Consider the following 18,090-nt stretch of genomic DNA (forward strand, 5'->3'; position numbering starts at 1 on the left):
CTTCTTTCTTCTCTCCTCTCTCTTCTCTCTCATCTCCTCTCTTGTCCTCTCTTTTCTTCTTTCTCTCTTCTCTCTTTCCTCTTGTCCCACTTTATTCATCTCTCATCTCTCATCTCCTGTATCTAATTTAGAGAAGTAGGTATGAAATACAATTACAAACGGGAGAAAAAAAACACTCGTTGGAAATCTTCCGGACTCTTTCTAGAACCGAACGGCATTCTTTCAAATTCCTAATTTAGAAAAAAAATGGAAACAAGATTTTTTATTAACATCTCTCCATCAGATTTTCCGTGTGTATTTCTTTTTGCAACAAGTTTACAACTTCGTTTGTTCGATACATGGGTAGGTAATATTTCAAAGGTGCACCCCACCCACCCCTGCTCTGCTTTGCAAATGCCACTTAAAAGGGAGTAAGTAGTTAAAAAAAAATCGGTAGCAGGAGGGGCGTAACAATATTGGTGGTAGTGTTGGTGCTTAAATAGGTGCCGGGGATTTGTTGAATAAAATATCTCTGTTGGCCTTTGAAAACAGGGAATCGACCCCGATTAAGGCATAATTCATACAAAATACGATACAAGAAACAGAGGGAAAAAACAAAAACTAAACGTCTATATATAAACTATATATGATTATTTATGACAGGTGTACGGTTTGCTTCTTGGTAGTGTTTTGCGCGTATTTTGTTTACGGTAAGTGTTTTTTTTTTCTAATCGGATCTTATTCTAGAACAAACGGTTTCGTTTGTTTTGATAACGTAATCGGAACAGTTCGTGTAGTAGCTATAAGTGAAGAATATAAAAAGACATATATGCTCGTATATATAGAAAGAAAAAAAAACTTGGAAACATAAGATTGAACATTACATACAACAAGGCAAAAATATTGAGAAAAATGAACGACGCATGATTAAAACAATGATGATACCCTAGCTTAATAGTTTGTGATAAATATAATTGAATGAGAGAAGGAAAAAAGAAATGGGATAACTTGTTTCTCACTAGTCGGTTTGTTTGTTTATCTCTACGGAAAACTCTACAGATCTCGACGACCGTCCCTAAACCATTTTCGGTATTTAAAACAATACTTGAATCTTCGTTTGCAATATCTAAAGTCTAAGCTACTGAAGGGCTCTGATTAGACGGCAGGTGTTCGGAGGAAAGAATCGCGACCAGAACTGGCTTCTGTTGGCATCCTAACGGTTCCATTTTGTCTGAGGGTATGGAAGGGAACAACTTTTAATTTAAATTAATTTAAAAAAAAATCACAGAAACAGATTATCTCTTATATGGCAGGATAGATGAGATGGGCAGAACATTAAAACCACATTTAGCAGGAACCTGATAAGACGCGATTTCATCACGCAGTGCCGGATTCTTCCCTCCGAAATGTACGAGGCGTTTCCCTATCTCGTTGTTGGTCCCTTTATAGAACGGTTCTGTGCTATCGTGTGTATAAAACTAGCCGGTCCGTCGTTAATAATTATTAAAAAAAAAACATTACAACTAAAGCTAGAAAAGATCGAGCGCCTGCGTTTATTACTTTTGCTTCTTTTTTTCTGCTCATTCTATACAACGTTTTTCATCATTCTTCATTTATAATTACAATTCCCAGGCTGCCCCGAGACGGAAGCTAACCGGACATTTTATCATACAAAATTAATGAACAAAATGAAAAATCAAGTAACAACAACACACGCACGCATCATCCTGCTGTTGATGGTGCCGGTGATGATGTTCGAATTTCGTTGACGACTACGACGAAGACGATTCCTCGATTTTGGCGCCGGGCAGGATCGGAGATGAACTTCAAACGGAATCGCAGCGTTGTTGTTTTCCTCTCAGCTGATTCGGCTGATTTTGTCTTCGATCCTGGTTGAGGAAAAGAATGAGGAGAAAGGGCAATGTAAGACAACGAACGCCGCCCTGAGGGGTTTGTTTCCCCTCCGCTCGATAACATGAAAACCGCGGGTGACACTTTTAAGTTATTTTGACAGCGGCTTACCAGCAGATAACGATTTGTAGTTGTGTGTGTAGAAACTTAAAACATATTTTTGTTTTCGTAACATTTTTTTCTAAACATAGAGTTGTTCAGAGATAATCAATAATCAAATGGGTTACATAAGTATGTGACTATTAAAAAGACAACCTGTCAGCCAGAATAGCTGTCAGACTGACTAGAAGACTGCCAAAATGACACAATCACCGACAGACAGACTAAAAATTTTACAAACTGACTGACAACCTGACAGACAAACTAACTGACAGACTGACTGACAGACTGACTGACAGACTGACTGTCAGACTGACTGACAGACTGACTGACAGGCTGACTGATAGACTGACTGACAGACTGATTGACAGACTGATTGACAGACTGACTGACAGACTGACTGACAGACTGACAGACAGACTGACAGACAGACTGACTGACAGACTGACTGACAGACTGACTGACAGACTGACTGACAGACTGACTGACAGACTGACTGACAGACTGACTGACAGACTGACTGACAGACTGACTGACAGACTGACTGACAGACTGACTGACAGACTGACTGACAGACTGACTGACAGACTGACTGACAGACTGACTGACAGACTGACTGACAGACTGACTGACAGACTGACTGACAGACTGACTGACAGACTGACTGACAGACTGACTGACAGACTGACTGACAGACTGACTGACAGACTGACTGACAGACTGACTGACAGACTGACTGACAGACTGACTGACAGACTGACTGACAGACTGACTGACAGACTGACTGACAGACTGACTGACAGACTGACTGACAGACTGACTGACAGACTGACTGACAGACTGACTGACAGACTGACTGACAGACTGACTGACGGACTGACAGTCTGACTGATAGACTGACTGACAGACTGACTGACAGACTGACTGACAGACTGACTGACAGACTGACTGACAGACTGACTGACAGACAGACTGACAGACTGACTGACAGACTGACTGACAGACTGACTGACAGACTGACTGACAGACTGACTGACAGACTGACTGACAGACTGACGGACAGACTGACTGACAGACTGACTGACAGACTGACTGACAGACTGACTGACAGACTGACTGACAGACTGACTGACAGACTGACTGACAGACTGACTGACAGACTGACTGACAGACTGACTGACAGACTGACTGACAGACTGACTGACAGACTGACTGACAGACTGACTGACAGACTGACTGACAGACTGACTGACAGACTGACTGACAGACTGACTGACAGACTGACTGACAGACTGACTGACAGACTGACTGACAGACTGACTGACAGACTGACTGACAGACTGACTGACAGACTGACTGACAGACTGACTGACAGACTGACTGACAGACTGACTGACAGACTGACTGACAGACTGACTGACAGACTGACTGACAGACTGACTGACAGACTGACTGACAGACTGACTGACAGACTGACTGACAGACTGACTGACAGACTGACTGACAGACTGACTGACAGACTGACTGACAGACTGACTGACAGACTGACTGACAGACTGACTGACAGACTGACTGACAGACTGACTGACAGACTGACTGACAGACTGACTGACAGACTGACTGACAGACTGACTGACAGACGTACTGACAGACTGACTGACAGACTGACTGACAGACTGACTGACAGACTGACTGACAGACTGACTGACAGACTGACTGACAGACTGACTGACAGACTGACTGACAGACTGACTGACAGACTGACTGACAGACTAACTGACAGACTGACTGACAGACTGACTGACAGACTGACTGACAGACTGACTGACAGACTGACTGACAGACTGACAGACTGACTGACAGACTGACTGACAGACTGACTGACAGACTGACTGACTGACAGACTGACTGACAGACTGACTGACAGACTGACTGACAGACTGACTGACAGACTGACTGACAGATTAACTGTCAGACTTACAAACTGACTGAAAAACTTAAAAACTGACTGACTGATTGGCAGACTGACTACCAGATTGACAGACTGACTGACAGAGTGGCTGACTGACTGATTGACTGACTGACTGATAAACTGACTGACAGACTGACTGACAAATTGACGGACAGATTTGCTGCCAGACTGAATGACTGACAGACTGATTGGCGAATCGGCAGACAAACTGGCTGAAATATTGAACGACAAACTGACTGACAGTGTGACTAATTGACTGATATTGTGAAATGGAAGAAAAAATAACTGTAAATCTTTTTTTTCAGAATTACTGAAAGTCGTTATAGATACACGCTTCAGAATTTTTTTTAATCAATCAAGCATTTTAGATAATGAACTCTTTTCTCGACAAAAAAATGGACTGAACCATAAAATGATTTCTTCAATTCCCTTGGACCACCCACATCGATCTCATAAACCACGTGAATTGCAAGAAGATGTAATCTGGCTTCTGAATTGCCTAGAAGTTTGACGAGCACGTTTCTTGATCCTCAAGATTTAACCTGCTGAAACCAGCAGGTGAATGCGAACTTACCACAACCATGATCATCATCATCATAATAACATCAAGGATGCGTCGGATATTTTTCTATCTTTTTACAACGTTTCGAACCCAAACAACTTAACTCCATCATCAGAGAATACTAAGGAAGAAGCTCGAGGGGGCGCCGAACAGATCTGTGTCACAAGATTTGGCACTGTTTGGTTGTTTTGGCTTGATTATAAGTTTTTGCTGCCCTCAACTGCTTCTCGCTCAGTCCGAGGAAGCGAAGTTCGTTGGAGGCGAAACGTTTTTTTTTGCCGCTTCAATGAGTTTGTTCGTTAATGTTTGCGCTAAGTCATCGATTTCTTGTTGTTTTTTATTTTATTTTTGCCGAAGATATTTCTCACATGTCAGCCAGCGCGTGAGGGCTTCTGCGGATTGATGAGTAAATTTTGAAAGCGCTCGGCTGGAAAGTGGGACATTCCAATTTAGGATTTGAAATCGATATTTTTGGCTATTTTTTTGGCATGAAGAAGGGACGAACAACGGTTTCAAACAAACATGTAAAATTTGATTCATTTTTTTTGTGGTTTTTTAAAACTCAAGTTTGGGCACAGCATTCAAATTCACTAAAACAATTTTTTATTTCGTCATCCGTGGAGAAACGTCATAATTCACCTCTAGCTTTAATACGGAAGCCTTCGAACGTCTCCCAAGCTGGTGCGGCAATTAAGAGCAGCAATCGCTTAATTTACTGCCGCACGGCATCACACATGCCCAGAAGAAGTATGGCAAGGAAAGCAAAATCACGAACTGAAGCAGCCTAAAAAATATTAGTTATGGTCCCGTAGATAACAACGATCAGGAACCGCCGCCCAGGGAAAGCAATGGAATTTTTCTTAAAATGTATAGTTTTTTCTGTTGTTTTCCCTGCTTAGGCGATCGAAGCGGCGCGAAATGGAAACCGTATCATCAGCAGTAGCAGCCCCAGCTCTCGACTCTTTTTCGTGCTCTGATGAGCATCAACACCTTAGAAATGGTAAACAATGTTTCTGTTTTTAATTTTTTCCCCTTTAGTTTCTTCATGCTTTCCTACTATAAATTGAGCCAATGATGAGCTTACAGAGGATCATAGTAGATCACTCGTTAAAGGAGGTACACTGTTGGTTGCAAAAAAATGTTACGAATAAATGTTTACCAATGTTTACACTTTTTTTAAAGATTGCCTCGTGATATTTCTCTATTAATGACAACTGACTGACAGTCTAACTGAAAAACTGACAGCCAAACTGATTGACAGATTGATTAACAAACTGCTTGACAAACTTGCTGAGAAACTAGCTGTCAAATTGACAAACAGACTGCCTGCCAGTCTGACTAACTGGCTGACAGTCTGATTGACTGACAGACTGATAGTCTGTCTGACTGACTGACAATGTGACTGACTGACAGACTCACAAATTGACAAACAGACTGTCTCACAGACTGACAGACTGACTGACAGACAGACTGACAGACAGACTGACAGACAGACTGACAGACAGACTGACAGACAGACTGACAGACAGACTGACAGACTGACTGACAGACAGACTGACAGACAGACTGACAGACAGACTGACAGACAGACTGACAGACAGACTGACAGACAGACTGACAGACAGACAGACTGACAGACAGACTGACAGACAGACTGACAGACAGACTGACAGACAGACTGACAGACAGACTGACAGACAGACTGACAGACAGACTGACAGACAGACTGACAGACAGACTGACAGACAGACTGACAGACAGACTGACAGACAGACTGACAGACAGACTGACAGACAGACTGACAGACAGACTGACAGACAGACTGACAGACAGACTGACAGACAGACTGACAGACAGACTGACAGACAGACTGACAGACAGACTGACAGACAGACTGACAGACAGACTGACAGACAGACTGACAGACAGACTGACAGACAGACTGACAGACAGACTGACAGACAGACTGACAGACAGACTGACAGACAGACTGACAGACAGACTGACAGACAGACTGACAGACAGACTGACAGACAGATTGACAGACAGACTGACAGACAGACTGACAGACAGACTGACAGACAGACTGACAGACAGACTGACAGACAGACTGACAGACAGACTGACAGACAGACTGACAGACAGACTGACAGACAGACTGACAGACAGACTGACAGACAGACTGACAGACAGACTGACAGACAGACTGACAGACAGACTGACAGACAGACTGACAGACAGACTGACAGACAGACTGACAGACAGACTGACAGACAGACTGACAGACAGACTGACAGACAGACTGACAGACAGACTGACAGACAGACTGACAGACAGACTGACAGACAGACTGACAGACAGACTGACAGACAGACTGACAGACAGACTGACAGACAGACTGACAGACAGACTGACAGACAGACTGACAGACAGACTGACAGACAGACTGACAGACAGACTGACAGACAGATTGACAGACAGACTGACAGACAGACTGACAGACAGACTGACAGACAGACTGACAGACAGACTGACAGACTGACTGACAGACTGACAGACAGACTGACAGACAGACTGATAGACAGACTGATAGACAGACTGACAGACTGACTGACAGACAGACTGACAGACTGACTGACAGACTGACTGACAGACAAACTGACAGACAGACTGACAGACAGACTGACAGACAGACTGACAGACAGACTGACAGACAGACTGACAGACAGACTGACAGACAGACTGACAGACAGATTGACAGACAGACTGACAGACAGACTGACAGACTGACAGACTGACTGACTGACAGACAGACTGACAGACAGACTGACAGACAGACTGACAGACAGACTGACAGACAGACTGACAGACAGACTGACAGACAGACTGACAGACAGACTGACAGAGAGACTGACAGAGAGACTGACAGAAAGACTGACTGACAGACTGACTAACAGACTGACTGACAGACTGACTGACAGACTGACTGACAGACTGACTGACAGACTGACTGACAGACTGACTGACAGACTGACTGACAGACTGACTGACAGACTGACTGACAGACTGACTGACAGACTTACTGACAGACTGACTGACAGACTGACTGACAGACTGACAGACTGACTGACAGACTGACTGACAGACTGACTGACAGACTGACTGACAGACTGACTGACAGACTGACTGACAGACTGACTGACAGACTGACTGACAGACTGACTGACAGACTGACTGACTGACAGACTGACTGACAGACTGACTGATAGGCTGGCTGACAAACTGACTGACTGATAGACTGACTGGTTGACTGACTGACTGTCTGTCTGTCAGTTAGTTTGTCAATCTGCCTGTCAGTTAGTTTGTCAATCTGTCTGTCAGTCAGGCTATCAGCCATTTTTCAGTCGGTCAGTCTGTCAATAAGTCAGTCAGTCAGTCTGTCAATCAGGCAGGCAGTCTGTCTGTCAGTCTGTCTTACTGACAGACTGATTGACTAACAAATGACAGACAGACTTATTAACAAACTAACTGACAGACTGTTTTACAGGCAGACTGACTGATAAATTGACTGACTGACTGACTGACTGACAGACAGACGGACTGACTAACGGACCCAGTTGAACTGAAACTTGACAGAATCATAGACAGACAGTTTTACAAACTAACCGACACATTGACTAATAGAATGAGTGACAGACTAAATGACTGACTGACAGATGGAGTGAAAGACTGACTGACAGCCTTGCAGATAGACTGATTGACAGACTAACCGATAGCCTGTCTAAAAGAATTACTGAAAAAAATAGCAGATTGAGCTATGGTAGCGTTCGAAATTGATGGGGTTACACAATTTATTTTATTTTTTTATGGTCAAATCTTATGAAGGTGTCGTTCTTTCAATTTCACGCATCATTGAAATTTTGCTAGTGAGTATGACGTCCACAAAATTACTGTACGGATTGTGTAACAGAATTCGAAGCCGTCCAAAGCAAGTCATTTGTTGCGTAAACAAGTGCGTAATAGTTTAGATTCAAGTAGCAGTCCCCCCGAAAAAAAGACAGGCGTATTTTGTTAAATTTCCCAACAATCGAATCGATTTCGTCTCAAATTATAGCAACGGACAGACAGTCGTACAACAATAATTACAACGACCGATCATCAATCGGACACGATCAATCGATCGATTGATCAATGGTTCGTTCGGTGGTCCGGTCCGTTTCGATCAATAGAGAGAAAGGTGAGTTAATGATCGGCTTACAATGTTGCGTCGCTCCTAGACTACGGGATGATGTCTCCAGCATTACGTGCCAACTACCGTGTTGAGAAATATTATGATGATGAAGTGGAGATCGCGTCCAGCATCCTCTCGGTTGGAGGAAATCGCGATCGATGGCGAACGCAATTATCGGGAGTCTCTCACTCTGAGGTTTTTTTTCGCGACATTCGCGACTGCTTTTCATATTTTTTTTCTTTGATTCGCCATGAGTTACGTTCGATTGAATATCGTGTCGAATCGTGTCTTTCGTGCACGGTGGAAGAAAATGATCGCGAAAAGAAGCTCCGAAGAACGAGGTTATGTAACATCCTCACTTGAGATTTTTCTTTCAACATCTTTTCGGTGATGCCAGTGTGGGATGTGATGTCGAGTTTTTACGACTTCTTGTTTCTTTCTCGAGTAACAGAAACCGGAGGTGTATGTGAAAAGTGATTGTCTGTCTGGTTCGGTGAGAGGCTTCGTCGTGACCTCCCAGAATTCTGAGCTGTGGGCTCTTTTTGGCCAAGTTAATTGACGAGTAGCTGAACCCTAATGAGAGGTATGATCATCGAGTAATGATCGATGTATGCTGCTTTTAGCGGAGACGCTTTTGCGCTTTTCAACTTTTAATGAAGGTATTGAACACGCAACTAATTATGCCCTCTGTGCGATCAACCGTCCGCATTTTTTGAGCCTACATTTAGCACATTGTAATCGAAATTGAACTACATAGGTTGTACTCTAATACGAATGCATTTCGTAACCGTCAATCGATGGAATGGTTTCAAAAAATCATAATTGTGTAAAGTTTCTGAGTAACAGGGTTAAATCTATCAATCACTTTACGATCCAGCATCGTTCATCAATAGCCTCCGGGGCCAACAGTTTCGATTTTATCGATGCATAAGCCGTTCGCTGGTAGACTTTAGCCGAACTCTCTAGCTCCAGTTTAAATCACTTTGCCGAATTTGCCGACTTTCGCCACCAGCATCGAAGCCAATTAGTTATACCACTCTGTACTATGGCTTGTTGCATTCATTGCGTGTGCGCGCAACGAGATTTAAGATCATTATTTAGGAAATTGAAAGTTTAAATCTTTAACCCCATTGCTGCCGAGCCCTCGAAAAAGCAGTTTTATTTCTGTTGATTTTTCTCCGGAGGTTCTTTTTTTACCAATCCAACTGGGCATTAACCACAAATAATCAACTTTTACTTGCTTTTCTTTTCGAATAAAAAACGGTAACGATTAGCTTCTCGTTTTTATTATTCGTTTCCAGCGACTTTTCGGTCCAGGGCGGGGCCCGATCTATAAAAATTTATAGTGTTTCAAGACCTACAAATCGGTGGCAGGCAGGCAGCGGCCCGTCGTCGTTTAGATTTGTTTGTGGAAATGCAAACAGTTGGGATCCGATTTGTGTATAGTAGGTAATCATCATCTGATCGGCCACTTTGTGGCTGCGGCAAACTTTGGTGGTTTGGTGAATAGTGGATCGAATCGATTAAGATTTCTTCGAATCTTTTCGTTGGTACGAAATTGTTTCGTGTTTTATGGAATCTCACCGATTGAAAAGTGCAGAATTGCGTGTTTGTTTTGCTCCTTTTCGATTTCGAAACGGCCAAACTTTCGATCAACTAGGTTGATTTGCTCGTCTATCATCTAAATAATTTTCACTTTTATTGTTTCATTAGCGACCAGGACTTTTATTTTCGTTTAGCCTTTGTGGTCTTGAACGTTGATGGTGATCAGAAGAAGTTGAAGTCAACCTGGAGAACCATCGGCCTTAGGACTTATTGCCTGGGACTTTGAAGACTGGGAAAAAGATAACCTTGGCCTTAAAATTTGACCTAAGGATCATTGAATGATCCTCGTCGCTAACTCTCGACCATCCATCTTAAAACGCTTAGCCTTGCACAAAGAGCTTATTGGAGGTATATGTGTCGACTTTGTAGGTTAAAGAATTCATTGATCTATCTTTTATTCCTTTCACGTTTCTTTACCTTGAGCCCTTGGACCTCCAAACACCTAACCTTTGCCTAATATTTTTCATGGTTAAGGCCATCGACCTGAAGAAATTCGGCCACGTAACCCTCGATTTAAAGACTCTATACCAGCAGAATTTCATCCTGAAGAACCTTGACCTGAAGGTTTTCGGCAGAAAGACCGCTGAACTCTCGGCTGAAGGACCTTCCATCGGTCGAAAGACTCGGCCTAGATTCTTGTCCAGAAGACACTCAAAAGAGCCTCGCCCTATAACCTCGGCCTTGAGTGGTCGACCCAAAGATCCTCGATCGAAAGACCCTCAACATAAAAGACATCGGCCTGGAGACACTTAATCTAAAAAAAAACCCTCAATCTTAGGGCGTTTGAGTTGAAGACTCTCGAATCAAGAACCTTGAGCCTGAAGATGCTCGATCATTTTAGGGATCCATTGATTTGAATATCTGTTATATATTTCACACTCCGTTGTCTGCAGACCCATTGTAACGAGTATATATACACAAGATAATCTTTAGATCAAACAACAGAATAATAAAATAGATTAAACAAACATTCGTAAACATTGAAAGAACGAATCTAGACAACCGGAATAAAATTGACTTAAAATAAGTCTAAAATTAATAAATTATAGCGAAATCCAATTATTGTTCTACAAAGTGCCACCCTAACTCCATATCCATCAGTAACTTTGATGATTATAAAGATACTCGCGCGCATTTGAATGTATTCGATCAACCGACACATTTCCTGAGTAGAAAGCATGGCTTAAGAGGCATCTTCCAGAAGACCACCAGCTGCAAAATTGCTGTGTGCCAGGTGAATGACCTCTTTCGGGAGTCCTTTATATACTTAGGTTTGGGAGAGAAAAGGGTTGGTCTTCGAATTAGGGTTTGGAAGGGGAAGACGAGGTCCCTTCGTAAATACATGGAAAAGGGAAACATTTGTTAAACGGCCCGATCAGACTTTCGGATCGGGTAGTTCCGGTACGAAGTGGAACTAGCTTCAAGTGAGCTGATAACTGATGCGACCACCCAATTGACTTACTTCTGAAGATCAGTTGGGATAAGATCGCTTACGATAAGGCTAGGAAAGTGAAGAAGATTAGCGCGTAACAACTTGAGTTGCGTACTCCAAGATTTAAGACGCCCACGCAAGCCTTCACAAAGAGCCTTCGGCATCGACTGCACCCTGCACGACTGCACCACGGTCGGAACATCGTACCCGGGTTGTCTACGCTTCCGGGCCGAATCCGGCAACGCTGGCCAGCGAAACTTACTACCATTCGACCAAATTAATCCGCCGGCTCGTAAGCTCTGCCGGCGTGCTATCCTATAGTCGGGGAATCCGGAGGGAGGTATTGGCCGAGCGACGAAGTGATTTCATCGTCGAGCAGCGACAGAGCCACCTGCATGTTGCAGTAACACCATCGTGAACCATCGACCAGCGCATCGCTAGGAAGTCTCGACAGCAGTTGTCGCAGGTAGAATCAAAAATGGGGGAGTAGATATTCCCAAAACCCCCATCTGAAATTAGCGACAAACGTGAGTACTCGAATATGGCCAACTTTCTATACTAGTGATTGTTCATGTACATGACATTTGGTACGGCACGCAACTATAGCCGCTTATGTTGCATTGATGAACATTTATCCGTTACATTAATCGGGCGGACAATTTATTATTTCTTGGACTGGCGAGCCGCAAAGTAGCCGATTCCATCCCCCACATGGGGAATCCAGTGAATGTGGGAAACCCGATAAAACCGATCTATCCGGATATTGACAAACGACCAAGCTGCCCATCGCATGCGCTAGCGGTTAGAATTTAAAACACGCATGGAAATGTACACCAACAGCAGTGGAGCACAATAAAACTATGTTATCGTTGTAAGCAATCCCGTCATTATGAATGCTAATCGAGCTGATAGATAGTACCGGGTTGATGACATAATTGGGGCATCTGGGAAAGGGGTTGCAGGTAATCGTTGTGTATTTTGGTTCCGATTTACTGTGGAGGTCGGCCGCGAATCCAACCACGATCTTTTCCCATTCCTGAGCAAGGTAAGTGGATGGGAATTCGTTCGTTAGTTTTAGGCTGCTCTAGTTCCGCTTTTTGTCGAACAACGATTAGCTCCCCTTTCCGCGTATTTGCGGGCCATTCTCGTCTTCGGGGCGGATTCGGAATCGAAGCCGAAGTACGGACCCCTGTTCGGAGACCCTTCTGCTTCTTTCCCAAAATAGGGATTCAAAAAGGAACTCGCGACCGAGTCTCATCTAGCTGGGCAAATCAAAACTAGGTGGGTGGTCTTCCGAAAGGAAGTGGCGCTTAAGTCATCCACTAACAAAAGGGAAGTGTGTCGGGTCCCGCGTTATACCATGGTCTAAGAACTTTCAGCCGTTGCCCTATATTTTTATGCTTAAGAGCATCAGCCTAAATACCCTTGACTTAATCACTAAATACCTACAGACTCTAAGCCTACAGAACCTTGGATTGAAGGTCCTCGGCATAAAGACCCTTGACCTATCCACTTGAAGACTTGTGGTTCTAAGTCTTAAGACACTTGTCCTGAAGACTCACGAATAACCCTCGTCCTAAAACCCTCGGCCTAAACTCATCGACTCAAAGATCCTCAATCGAAAGACTCTCAACCTAAAAATCATCGGCCTAGAGACACTTGATAAAAAAAAACTCAATCTAAAGACGTTTGAGGACGTTTCGAATCAAGAACCTTGGGCCTGCAGATTCTCGACCACTTTAGGGATCCATAAATCTAAATATCTTTTACATCTTTCATACTCCTTCATCTGAAGATCCTTGGTTTATGAACCTTCAACCGTTCGCGTTGCCTTATATTTGTGTGCTTAAGAGCATCAGGCTAAAGACCCTTGAACTAAAGACTCTATACCTGCAGACTCTTAGCTTAAAGAATCTTGGCCTGAAAGTCCTCGGCCTAAAGACTTGAAAGTTTAAAGACACTTGTCCTGAAGACACCAACAAGACCTTCGTCCTATAACCCTCGGCCTAAAATCATCGACCCAAGGATCGAAAGACCTTCAACCTGAAAACTTTCGGCCTAGAGACATTTGATCTAAAAAGACCCTCAATCTAAGGACGTTTGAGTAGAAGACTCTCGAATCAAGAACCTTGGACCTGAAGATCCTCGATCACTTTAAGGATCCAGTATTAAAGATTAATCAATGTGAATTTTGTTTTGAAATTAATTTTTACGGCTTTATCGGTGAATGTTATGTTCTCATAGTGAGAACATTTCAACAGTTGAAAATTATAGATGGATAGAAGAAGATTAGATGAAAATTACAGGTCTTGAAAATGAGCGGGTAGAAATTTTTAAGAAGCATTTTCACTACATACTTAACTTTTGTTCAAGTACGGATCAACATTTTGAAATGTTAGAATCGGGCAGGGTTGAGTCTAACACAACACAATAGTTGGTCTAGCGTGGTTCGCAAAACTAGCAGTGCGAACGTGTTCGTTGGCCTGATATTTTCGTGCTTAAGAGCATCGCCCTAGAGACTCTGACAAAACGGCTTAAAGACTCAAGATCTGCAGACTCGTAGTCCACAGAACCTTTACCTGAAGGTCCTCGGCCTGATGTTCCTTGGCCTGAAGGTCTTTGGCCTGAAGGTCTTCGGCCTGAAGGTTCTCGGCCTTAAAAATCTTTGGCCTGAAAATCATCGATTTAAAGACCCTCAATCTAAAAATGCTTTATCTTAATATACATGGCTAAGAGATTATTGACCAAAACTCTCTTGACTTAAGGGTCCTTGCCCTGAAAACCTTCAGTAGAAAAAAAAAATCTACCTAAAGACTCTCGGCCCAAAAAAAACCTTACCCTTAATTCTCTTGGCCTTAAGAACCTGGATCTAAAGAACCTCGACCTAGAAACCAAACCTTCGGCCTAGAGGACATTTGACTCGAAGATTCTCGCACCAAGGACCTTGTGCCTAATAACCCTCGACCAAATCCAAATATCTTTTATTCCTCTCAAACTAATTTATCTGAAGACTTTTGACCTTTAAACCCTCAACCTATGCCTAATATTTTTCATGCTTCAGAGCATCGGCCTAAAGATCCTTGACAAACGGCCTGACCCAGAAAACATAAAATCGCATTAGAAATGATAACTCAAGTCATTAAAACGTTACTGCAAATCGTAATTCTAACTAACGCAAGTAGAAGATCGTAAAAATCGTTACTCGAAGTCGGATTAAATGCTTTAAATCGGATATGATAAAAAGTCCGCCATGTTTGCAGATTGTGAAGAAGATTTCGTTCCTTTTTTTCTCCCGTGTGCTCTCTTGCATTGTTTGAATATGTATGCATATGATATCGAATATCGTCCAAATCGTATACTGTTATCGCTTTGGCCAGAAGTTGAAAATATGTATGTATATTGCCTCCACTTTGGTAGGTAAATGCTGTTTTTTCGAGTTTCATAGGACCATTCTATAATGTATATGAAACGTATAACAAATCTGTTGAGAAATATACCTACAAAAATGTTTGCTGGGGAAGACTCTAGACCTGCAGACTCGTAGTCTAAAGAACCTTTGCCTGAAGGTCCTCGGCTTGAAATTCCTTGTCCTGAAGGTCTTCGGCCTGAAGGTCCTCGGCCTTAAAAATCTTTGGCCTGAAGATCATCGATTTAAAGATCCTCAATATAAAAATGCTTTGTCTAAATATACTTGGCTAAGAGATTGTTGATCAAAACTCTCTAGACTTTAAGGTCCTTGCCCTGGAGATTCTCGGCAGAAAAAAAATCTGCCTAAATTTTCTCGGCCTTAAGAAACTTGATCTAAAGACTCTCAACTTAGAAATCTTCGGCCTAGAGGACGTTTGACTCGAAGACTCTCGAGCCAAGGACCTTGGACCTAATAGCCCTCGACCAGTATAAGGATCCGTCAAAATTATCTTAAATTCCCTTCATACTCCTTAAACGATCCATTGATCTAAATATCTTTTATTCCTTTCAAATTCCTTTATCTAAAGACTCTTGACCTTTAAACCCTCAAACAATGCCTAATACTTTCCATACTTCAGAGCATCGGCCTAAAAAGCCTTGACGAACGGCCTAAAGACTCTAGACTTGTAGACTCGTAGTCTAAAGAATCTTTGCTTGAAGTTCCCCGGCCTGAAGTTTCTTGTCCTGAAGGTCTTCGGCCTTCAGGCCTCAAGGCCTTCAGGCCTTCTAGGCTTCAAGGTCGAATCGTCGATTTAAAACCCCCAATCAAAAAATGCTGTGCCTAAATATACTAGACTAAGAGATTCTTGACAAAAACTCTTTCGAGTTTTAAGATTCTTGCCCTGAAGACCCTCGGCAGAAAAAAAAATCTGACTCAAGACTTTCGGCTAAAAAAAACCCTTAGCCTAAATTCTTTGCATTTAGAACCGCTATCTAAAGACTTTCCGACCTGACGTGTTTCGACATAAATATCCTGGATCTTAAAGCCCTCTTCCTGAGGATTTTTGTCCTAAAGTCCGTCAACCTAAAGACCCTTGGTTTAGAGACCTTAAAAACTCTTGGCCTGAAGACCAAGACCTGAAGATTCGGGTCAAAGGATCTTTGCCTAAATTGTCTCGACGTTGTCTTGAAGACTGTCGTCTTTCGGTAGCAATAGTCAGTCCTATCACTCTGGTAAAAACTTCCTAAATCGTTACCAAACCTACACAATCGCTTGCCTACTGGCACCTGGCCAATTCAATCAGTAAGTCAATCAGTCAATCGATCAGCTGGTTAAGAACGGCTAAACGCCTGGAACTTGGAAAACTTGCCAATATTTCCCCCCGTTTCGTTTTTACTGTTCTGAGCGGCAACAAAGCCAAAACTAGATCAGAGCCTTGTGCTCGATGCACGAACCTCGTTACACGTTGTTGTTGCCGAATGCCGGCAGGGTTGTTGCTGCTATTGCCACTCCATCAATCAGTTGCTTGGTGTTGCAATCGATGTTGGGTTCTCGAGGCGCTTACCCAGGTGGTAGTTTAGTTATCTTTTCTTAATTGTGAGGCACGGGTGTTCAAGAAGTTTTTTTTTGTTTTTTTAAACATCCGAAGTCTTAAAAAAAAGACAAAATTTCAAAAAAAAATTTTTTTTAATTTTGGCTTTAAAAAACATCAGCATACGGACATTATTCAAAACAAAGGTCAAAGACCCCAAATAAAAATCAGCACCTGCAAATGTACCGAGAGGCAAGATCCAGATAAAATTTCAACAACCCACTCGTAAAACTGAGTGAACCCGTTCTCAGATTTCGTTCTCCAGAACGCAGCTTCACTTTCGTTATCTTGCTGGGCCAATCGGAAGCCAACGCGGGGCCTGAATTATGACATGTCTTAACACTGCCATAAAGCCGTCAAGCCTTGTCCGAGTCTTCTGGCCGGGGAATGCGTGCGGATTATGACGAAATGTGTCAATAAATCGTATGATTATCGTTAATTAACTTAACATTAATTGAATGATTAAATTAGACAACCAGATATGAAAAATGGCTCGGCTCCCTCCCCTGTAGGAATAGAAATGATGTTATTTCACTTGTTCAAAAGGAAGATGGAAGATCACGAAGAGTGTGCTTTAATAGCCTCAGCAGGGACCAGCAGGCAGAGGCAGGCCATTAATATTAATGCAAAATAACAACCTCGAACTGACAGTTGCTGCAGTAGAAATAAAAACAACAACAACAACAGAGAAAGAGCTGCAGAAACTAGGCTTGGCTCAGGCTTGGGGATTTAGTAGCATTACTCGTTTGTATAGAGTAGGGTGAACGTAAAGTTCGGAAACAGGTTGATACGATAGCAATAAATGCGAAAAACGCGGTAGCATGCTCGATGACTGGTTTTGATCGGCAGATTCTTTTTCCTCCGAAGGCGATCGAGGAGTGGTCGATCATAAATATTGATTCGGAAGGCTTTTTGGGCTAAGTTGATTCATACCACAAATGTACTAAAATTGAGATCAATGTTTATGACTTGTTATGAAAACTGTTTTCAACTAGTTTGATCATGGGATAAAGGGTTTGGCCAAGTTCAGTTTCCAAAATGATCTAAAACCAGATATTTTTACACATCCTATGTCTCGACATTTTATATCTCAATTATCAAGAAATCTGTAGAGATTTGGGGTACTATCACTGATTTAGCATTGGTTAACTCTGCTTAAGCCCCCTAATGGTTTCAGTATAAGGATCTTCAGTTTAAAGACCTTACATTTGAAGAATCTCAATCTAGCTAGCCTATGTCGAGGAGTCTTGGCATGAAGACTCGCGGTCTAAAATCCCTTGACCCTAATGCTTGACTTTG

The 18,090-nt window shown here is 42.6% G+C and overlaps 1 protein-coding gene across 1 annotated transcript in view; it reads right to left on the reverse strand.

Annotated features, from left to right (window-relative positions):
- Positions 1–277: 277 nt before the first annotated feature.
- Positions 278–18,090, reverse strand: part of LOC129739486 (mushroom body large-type Kenyon cell-specific protein 1-like) — an 89,285-nt gene continuing 71,472 nt past the window's right edge. Inside the window, exon 2 of the mRNA XM_055730958.1 lies at positions 278–1,868. The gene's annotated coding sequence lies outside the window, so the exon portion shown is untranslated. The remainder of the gene's footprint in view (positions 1,869–18,090) is intronic.

This window comes from Uranotaenia lowii, chromosome 1 (assembly GCF_029784155.1).
Source record: "Uranotaenia lowii strain MFRU-FL chromosome 1, ASM2978415v1, whole genome shotgun sequence".
Classification (NCBI taxonomy): domain Eukaryota; kingdom Metazoa; phylum Arthropoda; class Insecta; order Diptera; family Culicidae; genus Uranotaenia; species Uranotaenia lowii.